Source organism: Enhydra lutris, unplaced genomic scaffold, assembly GCF_002288905.1.
Source record: "Enhydra lutris kenyoni isolate GAN:26980312 unplaced genomic scaffold, ASM228890v2 scaffoldscaffold14, whole genome shotgun sequence".
NCBI classification, from domain to species: Eukaryota; Metazoa; Chordata; class Mammalia; order Carnivora; family Mustelidae; genus Enhydra; species Enhydra lutris.
In genome coordinates, this window is record NW_019154098.1 from 48,785,245 (window position 1) to 48,809,642 (window position 24,398).

Genomic DNA, 24,398 nt, shown 5'->3' on the forward strand with positions numbered 1-24,398 from the left:
ACATTTCTCTCTCTCATTCCTATTAGCAATATATAATGCCTTATTTGTTTACCACAATATTTTCATTGAATTCTATCTTGCTGTATCTTAAGATTGTTTCATCAGGTTAACATTCTTTTAAAATAAATGCATCATGTCATTTATACTGTTCTGTGGTATGATTTCCTTTTTAAATTATTTCTTTTTTTATGCTTGTCAATGTTTTCTAGTGAACTTTCCACTTCTGTATGTATAGAGAAACATTATTTTTAAGATTCCATGGTGTAGAGGTACTATAATTTAGGAGAATATAATAATTTTTGTAAAATTAAGCTTTTAAATAGTTCCAAATTTTGCTAGTTAAAAATATTCTATAATAAATTTCTTTTATGAACATCTACAGATAGGTGCAAAATTTTCTATAAACTAAAATTTTTCAGCTAACAGACAGATGAAAAGATGCTCAATATCCCATTAACAAGGAAATACCAATCAAAACTACAATGAGATTTCACTTCACACCTGTCAAAATAGGTAATATTAACACCACAGGAAACAGTAGGTATTGGTAATGATGTGGAAAAAAGGGAACCCTCTTACACTGTTGTTGAGAATGCAAACTGGTGCAAGCACTCTGGAAAACAGTATGGAGTTCCTCGAAAAGTTAAAAATAGAAATACTTTCTAATCCAGTAATTGCACTACTAGCTATTTACCCAAAGGATACAAAAGTGCTGATTCAAAGGGGCACATGTACCCTGATGTTTATAGCAGTATTAACAACAATTGTTAAATTATGGAAAGAGCCCAAATGTCCATTGACTGATGAATAGATAAAGAAGATGTGGTATATATATATATATATAGCCATCAAAAAGAAAGAACTCTTGCCATTTGCAGTGATGTGGATGGAGTTAGAGTGTATTATGAAATTAGTCATTCAGAGAAAGACAAATACCATATGATTTCACTCATTTGTGAAATTTAAGAAACAAAACAGATAAACATAGGGCAAAAGAGAGAGAGAAGCAAACTCTAAAACAGACTCTTAACTATAGAGGACAGACTGAGGGTTAGTGGAAGGGTCATGGATGGGGGATGGGCTAAATAGGTGGTGGGCATTAAGGAGGCATTTGTTGTGATGAGCACTGGGTGTTATATGGAAGTGATGACTCACTAAATTCTACTCCTGAAACTACACTATATGTTAACTAACTGCAATTTAAATAAAAACTTGAAATTATAAAAAATGAAATTTTTCATATAGCATCTAATAGTAAATTCTGATATATTTTTGATAAATTTTAAAATGAATTCTAATTATTTTAATTGTTATGTCCTTGATATTTACTGAGAGTTAGAATCCATTTATTTATGTATTTACTATTTATATATTTTAATGATTTTTTGGTCATATATAGTGTCCATTTTTAAAACTGAGCTGTCTTTTTTTATTTATCTGTAGTAATTCTTCAGAGTATGGTTATTTAATCTTCATTATTATACACATTGCAATTGTTTACTTCTAGTTTCCCAAGAATTATTTCATTTATTTATAATCTTACCACATAATTTTTACTATTTAGTATGTGATCAAACCTGTTAAAATTTTATTGATAAACTAGAAACTGAGAAAGACAATGATTACTAATATAATAATTCCATATTTTGAGACACATGGCTGGCATAGTTGGTAGACCAATAATTCCATATTTTGTTTCAATAAATTTTTTAGGTTTTTAACTTAAAAATTTCATATATTTATAATTTGAATAATGTATGAGGTAAGAGTTTTTATCTCAAATGGATAAAACTCCTGAAACAGTTGTTGAAAATTCCATCCTAGCTCAACTGATCTGAAAAGATCCTACTATCATATAGAAATTGATAATAAAATTATGAAAGTTTTTCTGATTATTGTGATCCTGTGCTCCAACACTTTTTAAATTGTTTTAATGTTAGACTGTCTTGAGTACTGTGAGATAAGTTTTCCTATTGAAATTTTACCAAAATTTTCCTGGAACATATTGTATTTGCTCTTCCAGATAAAATTATGGTGCTGAATATTTTGTTTGTCTCTCCAACCCCACACTCTTAACTTTCTCTACTCTGTTGTTTGCCCTAGAATGCCAAAACTCATACAATTCATCAACCAGTCTCCTTCATCCTTTAGGTTTTCTTTAAATTTGGCCAATAGGATGTAAATGAAGGTGACTATAGAAGAGGTAATTTGAGATACTTATTCCCCCATCTGCCTCCCTGATAGACTACTATGTAGCAGAGGCTGAACACCTGTCCTAAGGTCACCAACTGCTACAGCAAAGTGCTTATACCTATAAATGCTATCATATACTGATAATTTCTTTCTAGTCTTTCCCCTTCAGATCTAGACATGGTAGTGGTTTTCTACTATACATGTCTCTGTGTTTCACCATCTTTTGGTACGTTTCCTTAATCTTACCCTCACCTTTGCATGTAGTCTCTTCCTTAAACTCTCTTCCAACACTCCCAAGTAATATGTTGTCTGCCAGACTCTTACTGATACTGATGGGCTTCAAGTCCCATAAGATATTCTATCAATATTTTCATTATCATTCTATTCAATTCATGTATTTGTTTAGGTGGAATTAAATGTTTACAATATTCCATTCTAATTTCTATTCCCTAAGTATTCTTTATACCATTCAAAAAAGTGTATAGTTTGGACCATAAAGGGGTTTACACTTTTCTAACTGAATTCATTTCGGGGTACTTAAATTTTTTTATATTTTAAGTGATGTTTGCCATTATTTTACAAAATTAGTTACTGTTTCTTGTACAAACTATGACATATTGATGTAATAAAAGAAGAGTTTTGAGGAAAAGACTGACACCTGACCCAAAGTCAATTTCAATTACAGTGTCACAGTCAGAATAAATAAAGCATAGTAATTGTTATACTCAAGAAGTTTATTCTACAAGAAAAAGTAGTATTGTGCAAATGTGGATCAGATGGAAGATCCACAGAGGACTTCCTTTTGTGCAAGATGTGTTGATCATCAAAGAATTTCGGTGGCATTACTAATGACTAACTTGATGCTAAGCAAATAGAAATATTTAAAAGGAAACATTTCAAATAACACAGGAACTGTATAATTACCATCTTCCAAAAATATTTCTGATTTCACTAGTATCATCGTTTTTTTCCCTCTAGAACTGTGATTAATGTTGATATATATCCCATATATATATACATATGTGTATATATATATATGGAGATGGATGATTAATCTTGGTATATATATATATATATATATATATATATATATACACACACACACACATACATATGGTTAAACACATAAGTATGTATATATATATATATATATATATATTTCATTTCTGTGGAATACTGAAATGAAACCCATTTCAGTGGGTTATTGAAAGTAACTATTGTATATAGCCAATTTTCAGTTGTAATGGCAAAAATAACTTTATCTCACAGAATTACCTAGAGGATTAAAGAGATAATCTAACCTAATATGCAAAAGACAGTGCTTTATAAATAGCACTAATTTAATAGAAGAAAATTATTTTGTATTTATGTAGAAAAATAGAAGTTCCTACGTTTTCACCTGATAATCATATATTTTAATCATAAATTCTATTTAATCATGGTAATTGTCCATTTAACAATGATACTCTGATTAGTTACTTCATTTTGACACTACCTAACCATCCTACATTGATTTTATTTCAATTACTTAAGCAACATCATCTCAGAGATGAATAATCACATACTAAATGGACTGGCTCAAAGGAGTACATGGGTAGTATGATGTATTCATAATTTGTATCTAGTATATATGATAATTAAGTTTATTCATTATTTGAGATAATGATTTACTTCATTAATTTCACGATAATTAATTTTGATTCAGGAGATATTCCATTTGGTATATGTTAATGTAATCTGGACCAGCATAGCTAAACTGTTCAAGTAAAGAGATTTATTTTATTATATGCTTTCAGAACGTTGGTTATTTATACTCAAATTAGTTCAATCATTCTCTATATTTATGCAAATGTATACTTTAATATCCCTATTAATGATCCAGTCATCATTTTTGTGCACAATATTCTGGCTTGAAAAATATGTGAAAATTTTCGTTTTTAATATTTTAGTATTTCTCAAAACAACTTTAAAAAGATATGCTAAATCCCATTTCCATTTTCAAAAGTAGAATATTAATGTTTTTCCTATAAGATTTTATTTAAAATTTTTATACTTATCATTTTTATAATACTTATTTGTTACCCTGAAACTATTGTTTTCCTTTTAATCTCATTACTTTTACACATTGAACTTTCAATGTGAAATGTATACCCATAATTTTCCTATTGTCATCTCTATTTTTAACTTAACGACTAATAATTTTTCCTATTGTCAACTCTATTTTTAACTAACAACTAACATTTTAAATTGTTTTTGCCACATGACATCTAATTAAATATCTTCTTCCCCACATGTGCAAATTGTTTTCTAACACCCTTTATTTTCAAGAAAATACTAGTCTTTCCCATGATGCATGGTACTTCCTGTTATATACTATACAATATTCTTCTGCATATTAGTGTCTTATATAAGATAATACCCTAATAAAAACCTAAGCCAAGAGTATGAAAAAGTTGTTGGAAATTTTATAAGATGTAAACTTAAAGCATGTGTCAAGAATGATATAATTATACACATTGATGAAATATTTCTAAGAATTTTTCCTAAGGAAATAATCAGGTAAATAGGTACTTGGGTATTAAGTATTCAAAACCGAGCATGTAATATTTTATGCAACTTAAATGACAATCAAGAAAGAAATGTTTAAATAAATTATAATAAATCATAAAATATATTATGCTTCCACTAAATTCAGAACTCAAAACTGTTATTGGTGTGCATATATTCATTTTATAAAAGCCAGTGAAAAAGAGTTCCATTAACTCTATAATATTCAGCTTTGACAAAATATATAAGTATTATTTGCTTTTGAATTAAAACACTGGAAAAAACATAGGTAAAGTTTAATAATTCTATAAGAGCATAATTAGAAGTTGCATATGCTTTATAATTTTTCGTTTTCCCAAAATGTATACACTGAGATATAAATTACTTTCATGAATAGATGTCTGGGGCCACTGAGAACAAATAGGAGGTGTATAGTGTGCTGCTTCTCTAGAAAACTCATGGTATAGCATATAGGCCAATAAAAAATAGTGTGGTAGCCTTTCCCTCACAGGGAATGAGAATTATGGTACATCATTCAGTGTTCTGCTTGCTGTTTGTTAGGCTGCTTGATGGGTTGGCTTTTGCTCCATTTCTCTTGGATTATGGGTGGTATCTGGCATCTTCTTAGATGTATGGGGGCTGCTAAGAACAAAAAGAACAGGGTGGCATGTTGCTAGTTCAGAGGACCCATTGTACATCAGAAGATACCAGAAAGTATAAGAGATTATGAGTTCCTGAAAAAATATCTAACCAGCAAATTCCTCTAATTAAGAATCCACACACATAGATCCAGAGAAGGCATACCCACAGAAAAGTCCGAAAGGTCCCAGATTCCCTAGCTAGATGGACTGGTGAAAGTTTTTCCCTGTATAATCATAGTTCATAAAAACTGGGAGAGGTGGATGTTTTTTTCAAATGTACAAATACGGAAAAGTAACCCAAACAAATGGACAAAATGAATCTTCAGAAACCAATCCCCCCAAAATAGAAATATATGAATTACTTGGCAAAGAATAAGAAATAACATGCATAAACATTTTCAGAAAGTAGAAGCTAGGAAGATGGTAGAGGAAGCCTCAGACCTGTATTCCCCTCAGAGAAATGGAATTAACATTACATGACTAATTGCCTTTGTGAGAAATCCAGAAAGCAATTAAGAAGTTCCTGTACTGTAGACAAGCACAAAACCAACCACATAAAATCTGGTAGGAAAATTCATGGCACTTTCTCACCAGACTCACTCCTAGTCGTGTTGTGGCATGATTAGGAAGAAACCACTAACACCCAGATTCTCCCTGGGTAGGGAAAGAAATGGAAGGTACATACAATGTTCTGAATTTTGGGAAGCTGCCCAGGGGACTGATTTCTATCTTGCCTGAATTTAAGCACTGATGGGAAAGGAATGCCAGGTTGGGATCCACTGAGAACAAAAATGTTCAACATATACCAGAGTATACAGTACCACAGACAGACACTAACTAGGTACTGTTCATTAGTAGCACTTGGCAAACTTCTTCAGTAAGATTACACATATAAACTCAGAGAGAATACATCCCAGAAAAGCCTTGAAAGATGCCTAGAATATCCAGCTGGGATGATTTAAGAAAAACCTCCCAGGGCAAAGACCATAACACAAAGACTGTAGAAGTGACTGATATTTTTTTAAATTTCCAAAGTCCCAACAGAAGATAACAAAACATACAAAGAAACAGGGGGATATGACCCATTCAGAGGGACAAATTAAATCACAAGAAGCTGGCCCTAAAGAAATGGAGACAATAACTACCAGACATAGAACTAAAGAAAAAAAAAAGATCATAGAGATGTTGAATGAATTAAAAGAGAACACAGAGAGGCAATTATATGAAATCAGGAAAATGATGTATGAACAAAATGAGAATATCATCAGAGATAGAAAAAATGTGGAAGAACCAAACTGAAATTCTAGAACTAAAGAATAAAACAAATGATTGAAAATTTCACTAGAGGGATTTTATAGCTATTGACCAGAAAACAGAAAGAATCAGCAAACTTGAAGATAGGACTTTTGAAATTACTGATGTACAGGAGCTAAAAGAAAAATAATAGAAAAGAACAAAGAAAACCTGAAGTACTTGTAGGACAACATTACATAGAACATGCATATTATAGGAGTCACAGAAGGAGATGAAAAGAAGAAGGGGCAGAGATCCTATGTGAAGGAATAATGGCTAAAAACTTCTCGAACTTGAGAAAAAAAAATGAATATATACATTCAAGAAGCTCATTTCACTCCAACTAGAAGAAAGCATACACACAGACAAATCATAATAAAATTGTCCAGTCATATAGAGAATTGTGAAAGCAGCAAGTAAAAACAGCTATCACATACAAGGCAACTCTAGGGATCTGCTGTACAACACTGTGCGTATAGTTAACAACACCATATACTACAAAGTCGTGTAAGTCTGTGTTTGGTGTTTATTACCACAACAAAAAAATAAATTGGTGCTAAGTAACTTGAGTTACTACTATTTTTTTCATTATTTCTGCCTTAAAACATAGCCTGAGTAATACACACACATACACACACACGTGCAATTTCCTATCAATAAAAATTCAGTTTTTGAAATATTGTTAGTCAATCATTGACTGAGGGGAGATGGCACATAATTTTAACTTTGACAAAGTAATTTTTCTCTATTGAAACTCCAGAATTATAATCACACCAGATGTGTTTAGAGAGACACCTGAGAAAAGTCTCAGAAATATTTTTAGTTAAATTTTTAGAGTTGTTGAAAATATGTTATTTTCCAAGTTTGAAGACTTGATCTTATTCCCCTTATCTAAAAATGCAAATGTAGAAACAAAAGAACCAGTGAAATTATCTAATTTAATTAAATGATTAGTATGTACCTTTCTAATGCACAAAACACTATTAATCATGTTTTCGAAAAGCCTGAAATATAGTTACCGAGAAGAGGCAAATAATGAAAAATAAAGCAGTAGTATAGGACAGTAAAATGTTTATTTGCTTCCACATAAATTTTGTTCTTTTTTTCTCTTTTGGAGTTAAAATAACATCTTCACGATGTAATGTAATGCAAAAAGCAGCCATTCAATATATTTTCTTCATATGGTGTGAAATCTGGACTTGGTCTTGGAATGTGTCACTATTCTAAGAAGCTTTCAAGCTGGAGGACGTAAATATTTTTTAAAAAATTTATTCAGGGGGTGCCTGGGTGGCCCAGTGGGTTAAAGCCTCTGCCTTCAGCTCAGGTCATGATCCCAAGGTCCTGGGATGGAGCCCCGCATCGGGCTCTCTGCTCAGTGGGGAGCCTGCTTCCTCCTCTCTCTGCCTGCTTCTCTGCCTACTTGTGATCTCTGTCTGTCAAATAAATAAATAAAATCTTAAGAAAAAATAAAAAATTTAAAAATATTTATTCAGATCACTTTAAAATGGTGCAATTATCAAAAAGAAAAAAGACATAATTCACTGAAAAGACATCAAAATAAGTTATACAGGTTCATGCACATTACCTTTATCAAAATATAAGCATTTATAAAATGGTTTTATAATAAAATAAAAACATTTATAATCTACATAGAATCTTTTTCCTGATTGGTTAGCACTGTCTATTTTCAAACTCTACAACTTTCACTGTTAATTTCTTTCTCACAGAGCAATGTTATTTTGTAATTAATCAGTATTTGTTGATTAAAGTATTAGAATTAAATTTAGGTAAAATTATGTTAACTTCCTCTCTCTCTACATATATGTATAATTATCTGTATATATATTATAACTATAATAATAAGTACAAATATATAAAATATGTCATGTATAAATTAATATATTTATTATAAATTATAATATATAATATCTGTGTGTATATATATACATATGTGTATGTATGTGTGTGTGTGTGTGTGTGTGTGTATATAAAACTTATCTGTTGAGAAAAAGTGTATTTTTCCTGTGGCTACAGAGGATATAAATCTAATTTTGAGAGATGAGAACTAAAATGACTAGGTGGAAAACACAGGATTATGATTTGTAGTAAATTAGATAGTGCCAAAAAATATTAATAAAATGAAGACATGGTAATAGCAAGAATCCAAAATGGAACACAGGGGGATAAAAAGAAATGCACATACATACACACACAGAGGACAAAGCAATAGTGAAACAGAGGACAAGTTCCATCAGCCTAATATACATACAAACTGGGGTATCCCCAAAAAGGAAAGAATATTTGAAAAAATATCAGCCAAAAATAGTCTACATTTGATTGAAATGAATTTTTCATTCAATAATATCAGAATACATATTGTTTACAAGTTCACATGGTACACTTACCATATAGACCATATTATGGACTATAAAACAAGCCTTGACAAACTTTAAGGAATTCACAACACATAAAATATGCTCTTTGACAAAAATAAAATTAAAATATAAAATCATTAACTGGAAAAAATACTTGGAAGTGTAATAACATATTTCCAGATAAACTATGGGTCAATAAGTAATCAAAAGGAAAATTACAAAGCATTTTGAGTGAGATGAAAACAAAGACCAATAATCAACATTTGTGCAGTACATCTAAAGCAGTACATAGAGGGAATAGCACTAAATGGATATATTAACAAAGGAAAAAGTTCTTAAGTCAACAACCTCAGTTTCTATCTTGATCCTATAATGGTATATGAAACTCAACATATGCAGAAAAATAAATAATAAAGAGAGGCAGAGAAATCAACCAAAGGGAAAATAGCAAAATACAGAAAATCAATAAACAGACAAAGCTGATTCTTTGAGAAGGTCAATAAAATCAATATACCTCAATCTAGACAAATCACAACAGAAAACTCTGATAATAGGCCTCAGAGATTAAGTACTATTATTATCCCTATTTCCAAAGGAGAAAAATGAGGCACAAAGTTACATGACTTGTTCAATATCTCACAAATAATAAGTAATGTAGCCAGAATTCAAATCCAAGTGATTATCCTCCTCCAGTGATGCTCTTTAATATATATTATGCTATGTAATGTTTATTTATATAATTATAAATTCATATTCATTAGTATTTCTATAGCTACATAATTATATATGGATATAATTCAGTAAATAATTACATACCACTAGAACCAATCTCTAAACACATTCTGTCTCTTTTTCACTTTTAAGCATATCTTGAACATCTGTATACATCTGCATATATGACTCGCTTCACTCTTTATATTTGCTTCATTCTTATATTCTTTATATTTCCATTCAATGAATGTCCCATAATTCACTTAACCAGCCCTTTCCTGGTAGACATTAATTAGTTTCCCACTGCTAAAAAATGTACAATTAAAATTATTATACATATACCTTTGAATTAACAAGTGTATATTTACTAGTAGTATAAATTTTTAGCAATAGAATTTGCTGCTATAAAGTTTTTTTTATTTTTTGTAGATTTTGACAAATTAGTCTTGAAACATGCTGTACCAGCTGACATGCCCACCTAAAATGCACAAGATTCTTCTTTTTAACTTCCTAGAGAATCTTGTGTATTAAAATTATTTTCATTTTTTGTCAATGGGATAGGTAGAAAATTCTAATTAAAATAAAATTTTCAAATTATGAGTGAAGTTGAATTATGCAAGGTTTTTATTACCTCATAGAGACTGTCTTTTTTTTTTTTTCATTTAAGACAGGAATACTTTATTCAAACCCATCAGAGAAATGGACAGCTTGAGTCTGTAATAAAGTGTTGTGATTTTGTTTCTTTCTTTCTTTCTTTCTTTTTTTTTTAAGATTTATTTACTTTAGAGATACACGGAGAGAGAGAGAATGAGTACATGAGTAGGGGATGGGGCAGATGGAGGAGAGACAGACCCTTAAGAAGGCTCTCTACAGAGGGTGGAGCCAGAAAGTGGACTTGATCCCAGGACCCTGAGATCATGACCTGAGCCAAAATAAAAAGCTGGTCACCCAACCAACTAAACCACCCAGGCGTCCCAGAAAGTATTGTGTTTTAAAGCATAGGTCAGTCATTTTACATGAAAGTATACACTATTATATACAAATCAACTGATCAGAGCACAACTTTTCAGTGTTTAAAACAGAATAAGCTACCCTGTAAGGGCAGCACTTTTGTGACCTTTTTAACTATAGTATTCCTCTCCTTCTTCATCCTCTTCTTCAACAGAGTCCACAACAACCTCCTTATAATCCTACTCAAGAGCAGCCATATCCTCACAGACCTCAAAAAACTCTCCTTCCTCCATGCTTTCACCCACATACCAGTGAACAAAGGCAGTTGGCATACATCAGGTCAAACTTGTGGTCCAGGCAAGCCCAGGCCTCAGCAATGACTGTGATGCTGTTCAGCGTGCATACAGCTTGTTGTACTTTAGCCATGTCTCCACCAGGTACAAAGGCTGGTAATTAATGCTGACTTTGGAACTGGTGGGGCAGCAGTCCACAAACTGGATGGCACATTTGGTCTTGATAGTAGCAATGGCAGCACTGACATCTTTGGAAACCAAGTCACCATAGTACAACAGGTAGCAAGCCATGCATTTGCCATGGTGAAGGTCATATTTCACCATCTAGTTGGCTGGCTCAAAGCATTCATTGGTGATTTCAGCTACAGAAAGCTGTTCAGAGTCAGCTTTCTCAGCAGAGATGACAGGAGCATATATGGCCAGAGGAAGGTGGATGTGAGGACAAGTCACCAAAAGTTGGTCTGTCTGATTCTGTCAGATCAATATTCAGGGCTCCATTTCCACTCAGGAAAGCAGTGATTGATGACACAATTTGACCTATCAACCAGCCTACTTAGGTTATTGTAAGTTGGGCATTCAGTATCAAGGTTTCTACAACACATATTATAGATGGCCTTATTGTCTACCATGAAGACACAATGAGTGCTCCCAGGTGGTGTGGGTAGTGAGGATGGAGCTGTAAAGCTCAACTAAAGCTGTGGAAATTGGTGGGGGCAGAGGCAGGGGATGAGCTGGGTAAACGGGGAACTCCAGCCTGGACTTCCTGCCATAATCATCAAAGAAATGTTCCATCAGTAGGTTGATGAACTCTGAACCATTCCCCTCCAAAGTTGTGGAAAGCCAAGAAGCCCTGAAGACCTGTGCCCTGGTGGGCCAGTTGGTGAATTTGGTCCAACACAAGGTCACCGATTTCCTTGTAGAGCCCTAGGGTATAGTTATTGGCAGCATCCTCCTTGCCTGTAATGAGCTTCATCAATGACTGTGGGTTCCAGGTTTACAAACACTGCCCTGGGCTCATGCTTTCCAGTGCCCATCTCACTGAGCAAGGTGTTGAAGGAGTCATCTCCCCCAATGGTCTTGTCACTTGGCATCTGACCATCTGGCTGAATGCCATGTTGCAAGCAATAGAGCTCCCAGGAGGCACTGCCAATATGGACACCAGCCTGGCCAACATGGAGGGAGATGCATTCATGCATGGTTGCTGATTCGTGGCTGCTGAGCAGATGGCAGAGAGGAAGAGGAAGAGGTTGTTTCTTCTTATAGTGCAACTCTCAGATGGTCAACATAAGAGAACCTGCTGAGAACTTTCTATTCTCTTTTTTCTTCATTCTCTTTCCCCTACCCATCCTCCTTGAGATTTTACGACTATTGGTAACAGCCATTTTTAAATTAAAATAATTTATTTCTTATGTGTACAGCAACTTTATTAGCCTGATATTTTTTTTTAAGATTTTTTTTTTTTTATTTATTTGACAGATCACAAGCAGGAAGAGAGGCAGGCAGAGAGAGACAGGAGGAGGAGGCAGGCTCCCTGCTGAGCAGAGAGCCCGATGCGGGACTCGATCCCAGGACCCTGAGATCATGACCTGAGCCGAAGGCAGAGGCCCTAACCACTGAGCCACCCAGGCGCCCTAGCCTGATATTTGTATATTAATAGTTATAGAACATTTTTTCCATTTAGAATACTGAATTTTTGTTATGCAGAGATAAATATTTCAATTTGTCTTTTACCTTTTTCTTTTGTCATGTTTTAAAGGATTTCCTCCACCAAGGTTAGAAAATGAATTTGCTATTGTTTTCTTATAGCAATGTTATGACATCATTGTTTACATAGTTTTTAATCCACCTGAGATGTATTTGTACCCTACTTGTCTAACAATAAGATATTTAATAAACTATCTTTTTTCCTACTCTTTGAAATAACACCTCTATATTATACTAAATTTCAACACTAAATTTGTCATATGGAATTGCCATGTTTTCTTCCTTAGTCTTTCAATTAGTCGGCTTTCCAAATAAAATATTTTATTTATATTATATTCTCTTAGTATTTTAAGCCCTTCAACAGATGAATGGATAAAGAAGATATGGTACATAGATACAATGGAATATTACTCAGCCATCAGAAAGAATGAATACTCAACTTTTGCATCAACATGGATGGGACTGGAGGAGATTATGCTGAGTGAAATAAGTCAAACAGTGAAAGTCAATTATTATATGGTTTCACTTACTTGTGGAGCATAGGAAATAACGGGGAGGACGTTAGGAGAAGGAAAGGAAAAGTGAATTAGGGGAAATCGGAAGGTGAGACCAACCATGAGAAACTGTGGACTCTGAGAAACAAACTGAGGGTTTTGGAAGGGAGGAAATGGGGGGTTGGGTGAGCCTGGTGGTGGATATTATGGAGGGCATGTATTCCATGGAGGACTGGGTGTGGCACATAAACAATGAAACTTGGAACACTGAAAAAATAACATAAAATTTTTTAAAAAAGAAAAGAAAGCACTTTTAAAGTTCACTTATTTTATTTTGTATGTAGATATCAGTATAAACATCAACTTTAAAAAGAATTCCTGCTGCTGTTTTTTATTATGTTTACATTAGGCTAACAAATTTGTGAAAAAAATCATCTTTGCAGTAATGTAGTTTCCTATTCAAGAAAAAGTTTTGTTTCAATTTTTGTCTTATTTCATGTAACTCAGTTGACTTTTACATATAGTTTTTATTAAGTGTGTTTCTAGATATTTCATATTTTTGGTTGCTATGATATATATAAAATCTCTTCTTCCTTTAAATTTTTAAATAGGTTTTATAAAATAAAACTTAAATATTAAGCTTGCCACCAGTAGTTTCACTCAATTCCATGGTTCCTAATAATTTTCTCATTGACTTCACAAATAAATAATATAATTCGTAAGTAAGGATGATTTTACTTCCTGCTTTTACAAGTTCATATTTATTACTTATTTTATTTAAAAATGTTTTACTGAGTATTGTATGTAAGTGTTGAATCACTAAATTATACACCTGAAACCAAGATTACACTGTATGTTAAATTCTAAACTGGTATTTAAATAAAAACTTAAAAAATAAATAAAGAAAAATGTTAGTAAGTTCATCACTTTAATAATAATTCTTTTGCTATTTACTATTAAGAACATAGCTAACTTATTTTTTGAGATCTGGATCACTTTATATTAGAACATTTTATCTATTCTTAATTTATTAGGATTTTGTGTCGGAATTTCCTCAAAGGCGTTTTAACTGCCATGAACACAAGTTATGTTTCTACCTTGATCTATATTTTAGTAAAGATACTAATGGCTTTTTAAAAAAAATTATTTTGAGTTAATTCCCATTGAATTCCTCGAATGAATCAACTTTTTTAGTGTCTTATTCCTTAAAGTGCTACTGGATTATGTTTTCCAATATAATTTTCAGGATTCTTATATTGATATTTACATTTGAAATTCCTAGTCTTTTTAATATTTTTATATACTTTTGTATTATCTTCATCCACTTTAACTTTCACGTTTTACTAAATCTGAAAGAGACCATTGGTATCACTTGTTCTTTACAAAAATTTAATCAAATTAACTAATGTTAGCCATACTAAAATATTCATACTGTTATTACAGTGTGCTTCTGATACTCAGTAAGAAATTTTCCAATATTCTAGAAAAGGATGCTATGATTAGTCTTCTGAGACAAACAGACAAAGCAAAACCAACAATTTATACTAGAAAACATGAGATAGAAAACTGGGGATAAGACAAATTTTTGTCTTGATGTACCATTATGGAAATTATTTCTGTTGCTGACAAGTTTTTTCCTACTGTCATTATATAAGAGAAGTGACTAAAATGTTAGAAATGTGAAATCTATATAACTATTATAATGTATTTTCTTATATTTTTCTATTTTTTTAACAAGTAATTCTACAAGTAACTTTCAATCTAATGAAGAAAGCATAAGAATAAAGTATAAGGCATCAGATCTCCCTGTGATAAACAAAAACATCACTTATGCAGGTTATGCAGGACATTAAATAAGTGGCTGAGGTGGTTTGTTAAGTGATATTCTTGTGGTTCAAATGCAATAAAAACTATTGATAGTTTCTTCAAAACTGAAAGATTTGTTCAAGTAAGGTATAGTTCTCTGTAAAACTGTGTCTTAAATATTTGACAAACAGCATGGATAAATAAAGGTCCAAAGTGATTCTTGAAAATAACTACTTAAGCACATAAACAAAATTATTCTGTGTAAAATGCCTAAATAACTATCGTCACATTATTCGAAAACATATCATTTATTTTTGAAGAGTAACTCAAATTTGATTTATATTTTATATTCTATGGCAAATATTATCTCAAGGTAAGTTGCTGCAATATTTTCTAAAATAACATTTGTCAAACAAACATAAGTGGATTAATATTAATACAGTATGTGCAAAAAAGAAGCAAACCTCTCAAGTTCAATATCACTTTGTTCTGTCTGAAATGGAATTTTTAAGTATATGATATTTTAATATAAAGCCTTGCCAAGTTTTCTGGGTGAAAAATTGACTTAATGTTAAAATAAACATCAGAAGAGTGCCTGGGTGGCTCAGTGGTTAACGTCTGCCTTGGTCCTGGGATTGAGGCCTGCTCAGGCTCCTTGCTTAGCAGGGAGTCTGATTTTTCCTCTCCTTCTGCCCTTCTTCAGTCTCGTGCTCTCTCTCTCTCTCTCTCTCTATCAAATAAATGAATAAAATCTCTAAGTAATAATAAATAAACATCAGAAAATAAGGCTATTATTACAAAAATGGTCAAAAATTAAGTATTAAAATAATTCAGAAAATAAAAAGTATGTTATTTGAGATGTTTAAACAGAACTACTATAGCACTTCAGCCTAAATTTATGTTAATGCTCACATTCTTCTCAGAGCTGTAACTATCTCCTAACGTCTCCTGTAAGATTTGGGTATCTACAGAGACCAAAAGGGAAATACAGATCTTTGACATGGCTGCCCTCTACTAATCCAAGATTTGTCTTGATTTTTGATTGAACAAAAGACTATGTGGACTATTATTATTTGAAATATTTAGTTTTGCCAGAACGCTAGATTTATTTTAAAAAATTATTTATTTATTTGACACAGAAAGAGAGAGAGAAAGAGAGCACAAGCAGGCACAGCAGCAGAGGGAGAGGGAGAACCAGGCTCTCCACCCAGTAGGGAACATGATGTGGGGCATGAACCCAGGACTCTGGGACCATGACCTGAGCTGAAGGCAGATGCTTAACTGACTGAGCCATGCTGGTGCCTCCCAAAATGCTAGATTATAAAAAGATGCAAATAACATCTTTTATTAAATTCTGAAAAGCAACATGTGCACTTATGAATAATTAATGACTCGTGGCTGTCATTTGCATGTAGAAATGCAAAAAAATTGAAATAGTAAATAAGAATGCTATAGGCAGAGGTAGACTGCACCTAGCAGAGTTTTTTTTTCTTTTCTTTTTATAAACAATGTAAATCTCCACTATATTTCACTAGCGCTAAGATCCGCTCCTTTTGTTATTAGCTAGTAGCTTGGAAAACCTTGCGTAAACATTTGTTTGATATCCAAAATATATAACAATGCCACTGACATAAATTCAGTACTGCTAATATCTAAAGAAATGAAACTAATCATGTGCTATCATGTGCTATTGACCTGAGAACATACAGGAGGTTGTGCAAATATAACATATATAATTCTCATATATAATGAGAAATGATTAAAACAAAACCACTAGTACCTTGAAGCAAGGTATCAATTTGTTAAAAATAGATTATTATTGTGGTGCCTGGGTGGCTCCATCGATTAAGCATCTGCTTTCAGCTCAGTCATGATCTCAGGGTCCTGGGATTAAGCCCCACCCAAGTCAGGCTTTCTGCTTAGTGAGAAGTCTGCTTCTCCCTCTCCCTCTCTGAGATCTCTTGCTCTCTCTCAAATAAAAATAAAATATTTTCAGAATTAAAAAAATAAAAATAGATTATTATCTTGAAACTACTGATACGATGCTTTGAGGAGACAGAAAGTACAAGAGAGTAACTTCTAGGTGCTCAGTCCAGAAGATAATAGACATGATAGATGATAGCTAGATAGTTAGATAGATGTATAGATATATAGACTTTTGCTTTGTTTAAACTATGGAAGCCTGCAAAACTCTTCTTATAATAATCCTGAGCAAGAGTCATTCTAGAGATTCCAGAAAATTCATGCAGGGGATTATATTTCATGAAGTCATATAAAGGCAGTTGCAAATACAAGTACACAAAATGATAGCATTAGAAACATTGCCTCTGAGAAAGAGGAAGATCTGTGATTTAACAGCTAAACAGCAGAAAATGCTTTTACGTACTGGAAAATGCCAGGTCTGATGCAAGTTATAGTGTAATACAGCAGGAGAAATGATTTGGGGTCATGAAGAAATAAAATCATAGAGAAGACAAAGCATATCTGGGTCTAATAGGAGGCAGTCCTCTCTGCCTTTAAGTGCTGCCCCAAAGCTTTGAAAGTTAGATAATGCCACACTTCTACTTGGATAAAGTTTGCATTTTTTGTTGTCTCAGCATCTCTGTAGAGACACACTCAACCTCTTTGGCAGTCCAAGTGGTTCAAGGAGAACTTTACCATTTTCCAGGGGCAGGGCTGTGATCAAGCTCCAGCTGAATGACAAAATCCCTTTCCTAGCCAGAGTGAGTTGTTGAGTGTATATGTGACTCAGACTCAGCCAGTGAGACTTACTAGATTTTTCCTGGAACAATCAGGAACAGACCTTTTCACAGTGATTGTTTGCTGTAACAAAAATGTATCCCCTAGATATTTTTGACCTTAACATGGGGAAACTTGCTGGAGAAGGGAATGAATACAAAGCAAAACAAAACCAAGGACTGGAACAAACAATCATAGTGCAATTAGGTCAGATTTTGGATCAAGGTTTCCTGACAGATAAGTTCGTGAACTTCCCAATTACATATATCAATAAATTACTTTGAGTTTATTAGTATATTTTCTCTTGATACATGTGTTCAATTTCTGTCATTTAGGATGCAAATATATCTAACAAAACACATTAAAGTAAGAATTCATGAAGCCTTTCTTGAATACCCTTGCTAGGCTCTGATCATTTAAGTTTTTACCAAAAGTTCTCTTAAACAGACTCCACTTAAGAGATATACCAAGATAAAAAAAAACTATAGGGGGAGGAGTCAAGATGGTGGAGAAGTAGCAGGCTGAGACTACATCAGGTAGCAGGAGATCTACATTTACAAATCCAACAGGAGACCAAAGAGAAGAACAGCAACAATTCTAGAAACAGAAAATTGACCACTTTCTGAAAGGTAGGACTGGCGGAGAAATGAATCCAAAGCGACAGGAAGATAGACTGCAGGGGGAGGGGCCAGCTCCCAGCAAGCGGAGAAGCAATGGAGCACAAAATCAGGACTTTTAAAAGTCTGGTCCACTGAGGGACATCGCTCCAGAGGCTAAACGGGGTGAAGCCCACGCGGGGTCAGCGTGGCCCCAGGTCCCGCAGGGTCACAGATGGATCGGGGGTGTCTGAGTGTCGCAGAGCTCGCAGGTATGAGTGGGGAAGCGGGCTACAGAGGTGGAGCCGAGGAGTGAGCTCTCAGCTCAGGGTTACCTTGAATAGGTCGAAGGCTGGGTGAGCTCGGAGCGCAGCCAGAGGCCAGGGACACGGGACTGATTGAGCGCTTGTCTGTGAGGGCAGACTGAGGAGTGGGGCCCCGAGCTCTCAACTCCTCCAGGCCGGAGATTGGGAGGCCACCATTTTCATTCCCATCCTCCAGAACTCTATGGAAAGCATTCAGGGAACAAAAGCTATGGAAAGCAAACCCGAGCGGATTACTTAGCCCGGCCCCTGGTAAGGGCGGTGCAATTCCGCCTGGGGCAAAGACACTTGAGAATCACTACAACAGGCCCTGCCCACAGAAGATCAACAAGAAATCTAGCCAAGACCAAGTTCATGTACCAAGGAGAACAGCAGAATCCCAAAGAAGGAGAAAGCAAAGCATGGAATTCATGGCTTTCTCCCCATGATTCCTTAGTCTTGCAGTTAATTTAATTGTTTTTAATATTTTTTTCTTCTTCTAAATTCTTTTTAACTTTTACCATTTCCTCTTTTAACATTTTTTAACTAGTTTATCTTAACAATACCTTTCATAAAAAAAATAATAATAATCTTTTTTGAACCATCATTATTATAGTCATATTTTATCCTTCATTGTATCTAACTTTATTTTTTGTATACACATAGGGTTTTTTCTTCTAAAAAATTTGTGGTACAACTTCTACTAATAGATAAAAATATGCCCTAAATCTAGCTCCGGGCTAGTTCTAGTCTTCAGCCCAAGCAAAATCTCTCCACTTTCTTTTTCTTTATTCTCCCAACCAACTTACTTTATCAACTCCTTTATAGAAATTTAAAAAAAAATTTTTTTCAACTTTAGAGGCAAATTCCATCCCTTCATTGTATTTACCCTTATATATGTTTTTCATTCTTTAAAATTTTGGGAGGTAGTTTCTTCTAAGAGACCAAAATACTCCCAAAATTAAGTGAGTGACCCTGTTCTAGTCACCAGTCTAGTATATAAATTTTTTCTTTTTTATATTTTTTTTACTTTCTTTTCTTTCTTTTTTTTTTATTTTTTTTTCTGAACTTTTTTTTATCCCCTTTCTTCCCCCCATGATTTGGGGTCTCTTCTGATTTGGCTAAAGTGCAATTTCCTGGGGTCTTTGCCACCCTTTTAATATTTCATTTGCTCCTTCATATACTCTTATCTGGACAAAATGACAAGGCAGAAAAACTCACTACAAAAAAAGAACAAGAGGCAATGCCAAAGGCTAGGGACCTAATCAATATGGACATTGGTATTATGTCAGATCTAAAGTTCAGAATGATGATTCTCAAGGTTCTAGCCGGGTTCGAAGAAGGCCTGGATGATATTAGAGAAACCCTCCCTGGAGAGATAAAAGCCGTTTCTGGAGAAATAAAAGAACTAAAATCTAACCAAGTTGAAATAAAAAAAGCTATTAATGAGGTGCAATCAAAAATGGAAGCTCTTACTGCTAGGATAAAGGAGGCAGAAGAAAGAATTAGTAATATAGAAGACCAAATGACAGAGAATAAAGAAGCTGAGTAAAAGAGAGACAAACTAATACTGGACCACGAGGGGAGAATTAAGTGACACCATAAGATGAAACAACATTAGAATAATTGGGATTCCAGAAGAAGAAGAAAGAGAGAGGGGAGCAGAAGGTATATTGGAGAGAATTTCCCTAATATGGCAAAGGGAACAAGCATCAAAATCCAGGAGGTGCAGAGAACCCCCCTCAAAATCAATAAGAATAGGTCCACACTGCGTCACCTAATAGTAAAATTTAAAAGTCTTGGCGACAAAGAGAAAATACTGAAAGCAGCCCAGGACAAGAAGTCTGTAACATACAATGGTAAAAATATTAGAGTGGCAGCAGACTTATCCACAGAGACCTGGAAGCCCAGAAAGAACTGGCATGATATATTCAGAGCACTAAATGAGAAAAACATGCAGCCAGGAATACTATATCCAGCTAGGCTATCATTGAAGATAGAAGGAGAGATAAAAACTTTCTAGGACAAACAAAAACTGAAAGAATTAGCAAACACCAAACCAGCTGTGCAGGAAATATTGAAAGGGGTCCTCTAAGCAAAGAGAGCATAAAAGTAGTAGATCAGAAAGGAACAGATAATATACAGTAACAGTCACCTTACAGGCAATACAATGGCACTAAACTCATATCTCTCAATAGTTACCCTGAATGTTAATGGGCTAAATGCCCTCATCAAAAGACACAGGGTATCAGAATGGATAAGAAAACAAAATTCATCAATATGCTGCCTACAAGAAACTCATTTTAGACAAATACACCTCCAGATTTAAAGTGAGGGGGTGGAAAACAATTTACCATGCTAATGGACATCAGAAGGAGGCTGGGGTGACAATCCTTATATCAGATCAATTAGACTTTAAGCCAAAGACTATAACAAGAGATGAAGAAGGACACTATATCATACTCAAAGGTTCTGTACAACAAGAAGATCTAACAATTTTAAATATCTATGCCCCTAACATGGGAGCAGCCAACTATATAAGCCAATTAATAACAAAATCAAAGAAACACATCAACAATATTACAATAATAGTAGGGGACTTTAACACTCCCCTCACTGAAATGGACAGATCATTCAAGCAAAAGATCAACAAGGAAATAAAGGCCTTAAATGACACACTGGGCCAGATGGACATCACAGATATATTCATAACATTTCATCCCAAAGCAACAGAATACAATTCTTCTCTAGTGCACATGGAACATTCTCCAGAATAGATCACATCCTGGGTCACAAATCAGGTCTTAACCGGTATCAAAAGATTGGGATCATTCCCTGCATATTTTCAGACCACAATGCTCTGAAGCTACAACTCAATCACAAGAGGAAATTTGGAAAGAACCCAAATACATGGAGACTAAACAGCATCCTTCTAAAGAATGAATGGGTCAACCAGGAAATTAAGGAAGAATTGAAAAAATTTATGGAAACAAATCATAATGAAAACACAACAGTTCAAAATCTGTGGAACACAGCAAAGGCAGTCCTGCAAGGAAAATATATAGCGGTACAAGGCTTTCTCAAGAAACAAGAAAGGCCTCAAATACACAACCTAACCCTACACCTAAAGGAGCTAGAGAAAGAACAACAAAGAAAGCCTAAACCCAGCAGGAGAAGAGAAATCATAAAGATCAGAGCAGAAATCAATGAAATAGAAACCAAAAAGCATTAGAACAAATCAACGAAACTAGGAGCTGGTTCTTTGAAAGAATTAATAAAATTGATAAACCCCTGGTCAGACTTATCAAAAAGAAAAGAGAAAGGACCCAAATAAATAAAATCATGAATGAAAGAGGAGAGATCACAACCAACACCAAAGAAATACAAACAATTATAAGAACATACTATGAGCAACTCTATGGCAACAAATTTGACAATCTGGAAGAAATGAATGCATTCCTGGAGACATATAAACTACCACAACTGAACCAGGAAGAAATAGAAAACCTGAACAGACCTATAACCTGTAAGGAGATTGAAACAGTCATCAAAAATCTCCAAACAAACAACAGCCCAGGGCCAGATGGCTTCCCAGGGGTATTCTACCAAACATTTAAAGAAGAATTAATACCTATTCTCCTGAAACTATTCCAAAAAATAGAAATGGAAGGAAAACTTCCAAACTCATTTTATGAGGCCAGTATCACCTTGATCCCAAAACCAGATAAGGATCCCATCAAAAAATAGAATTACAGACCAATATACTTGATGAACACAGATGCGAAAATTCCCACCAAAATACTAGCCAATAGGATCCAACAGTACATTAAAAGGATTATTCAGCATGACCAAGTGGGATATATTCTAGGGCTGCAAGGTTGGTTCAACATCCGCAAGTCAATCAATGTGATACAATACATTAATAAAAGAAAGAACATTAACCATATGATACTCTCACTAGATGCTGAAAAACCATTTGACAAAGTGCAGCATCCCTTCCTGATCAAAACTCTTCGAAGTGTAGAGATAGAGGGCACATACCTCAATATCATCAAAGCCATCTATGAAAAACCCATCACAAATATCATTCTCAATGGAGAAGAACTGAGAGCTTTTCCACTAAGGTCAGGAACAAGGCAGGGGTGTCCATTATCACCACTGCTATTCAACATAGTACTAGAAGTTCTAGCTTCAGCAATCAGACAACAAAAAGAAATTAAAGGCATCCAAATCAGGAAAGAAGAAGTCAAACTATCACTCTTTGCAGATGATATGATACTATATGTGGAAAACCCAATAGGCTCCACTCCAAAACTGCTAGAACTTGCACAGGAATTCAGTAAAGTGTCAGGATATAAAAATCAATGCACAGAAATCAGTTGCATTTCTCTACACCAACAACAAGACAGAAGAAAGAGAAATTAAGGAGTCAATCCCATTTACAATTGCACCCAAAACCATAAGATACCTAGGAATAAACCTAACCAAAGAGGCAAAGAATCAACACTCAGAAAACTATAAAGTACTCATGAAAGAAATTGAGGAAGACACAAAGAAATGGAAAAATGTTCCATGCTCCTGGATTGGAAGAATAAATATCATGAAAATGTCTATGCTACCTAAAGCAATCTACATATTTAATGCAATCCCTATCAAAATCCCATCCATTTTTTTCAAAGAAATGGAACAAATAATTCTAAAATTTATATGGAACCAGAAAATACCTTGAATAGCCAGAGGAATATTGAAAAAGAAAGCCAAAGTTGGTGGCATCACAATTCCGGACTTCAAGCTCTATTACAAAGCTGTCATCATCAAGACAGTATGGTACTGGCACAAAAACAGACCCACAGATCCATGGAACAGAATAGAGCCCAGAAATAGACCCTCAACTCTATGGCCAACTAATCTTTGACAAAGCAGGAAAGAATGTCCAATGGAAAAAAGAGAGCCTCTTCAACAAACGGTGTTGGGAAAATTGGGCAGCCACATGCAGAAAAATGAAATTGGACCATTTCCTTACACTGCACATGAAAATAGACTCAAAATGGATGAAGGACCTCAATGTGAGAAAGGAATCCATCAAAATCCTTGAGGAGAACATAGGCAGCAACCTCTTTGACCTCAGCTGCAGCAACTTCTTCCTGGGAACATCACCAAAGGCAAGGGAAGCAAAAGGGCAAAAGTGAACTATTGTGACTGCATCAAAAAGCTTTTGCACAGCAAAGGAAACAGTTAACAAAACCAAAAGACAACTGACAGAATGGGAGAAGATATTTGCAAATGACATATCAGATAAAGGGCTAGTATCCAAAATCTATAAAGAGCTTAGCAAACTCAACACCCAAAGAACAAATAATCCAATCAAGAAATGGGCATAAGACATGAACAGACATTTCTGCAAAGAAGACATCCAGATGGCCAACAGACACATGAAAAAGTGCTCCACATCACTCAGCTTCAGGGAAATACAAATCAAAACCACAATGAGATACCACCTCACACCAGTCAGAATGGCTAAAATTAACAAGTCAGGAAATGACAGATGCTGGTGAGGATGCGGAGAAAGGGGAACCCTCCTACACTGTTGGCGGGAATGCAAGCTGGTGCAACCACTCTGGAAAATAGCATGGAGGTTCCTCAAAAAGTTGAAAATAGAGCTACCCTATGACCCAGCGATTGCACTACTGGGTATTTACCCTAAAGATACAAACATAGTGATCCGAAGGGGCACGTGCACCCGAATGTTTATA

General features: G+C 34.3%; 1 protein-coding gene and 1 pseudogene across 1 annotated transcript in view; both read right to left on the minus strand.

Moving 5' to 3' along the window:
- LOC111146500 (cyclic nucleotide binding domain containing 1) overlaps window positions 1-24,398 on the minus strand; it is a 461,604-nt gene that overhangs the window by 118,704 nt on the left and 318,502 nt on the right. The gene's annotated exons all lie outside the window — the stretch shown is intronic.
- Window positions 10,882-12,200, minus strand: LOC111146735 (annotated as a pseudogene).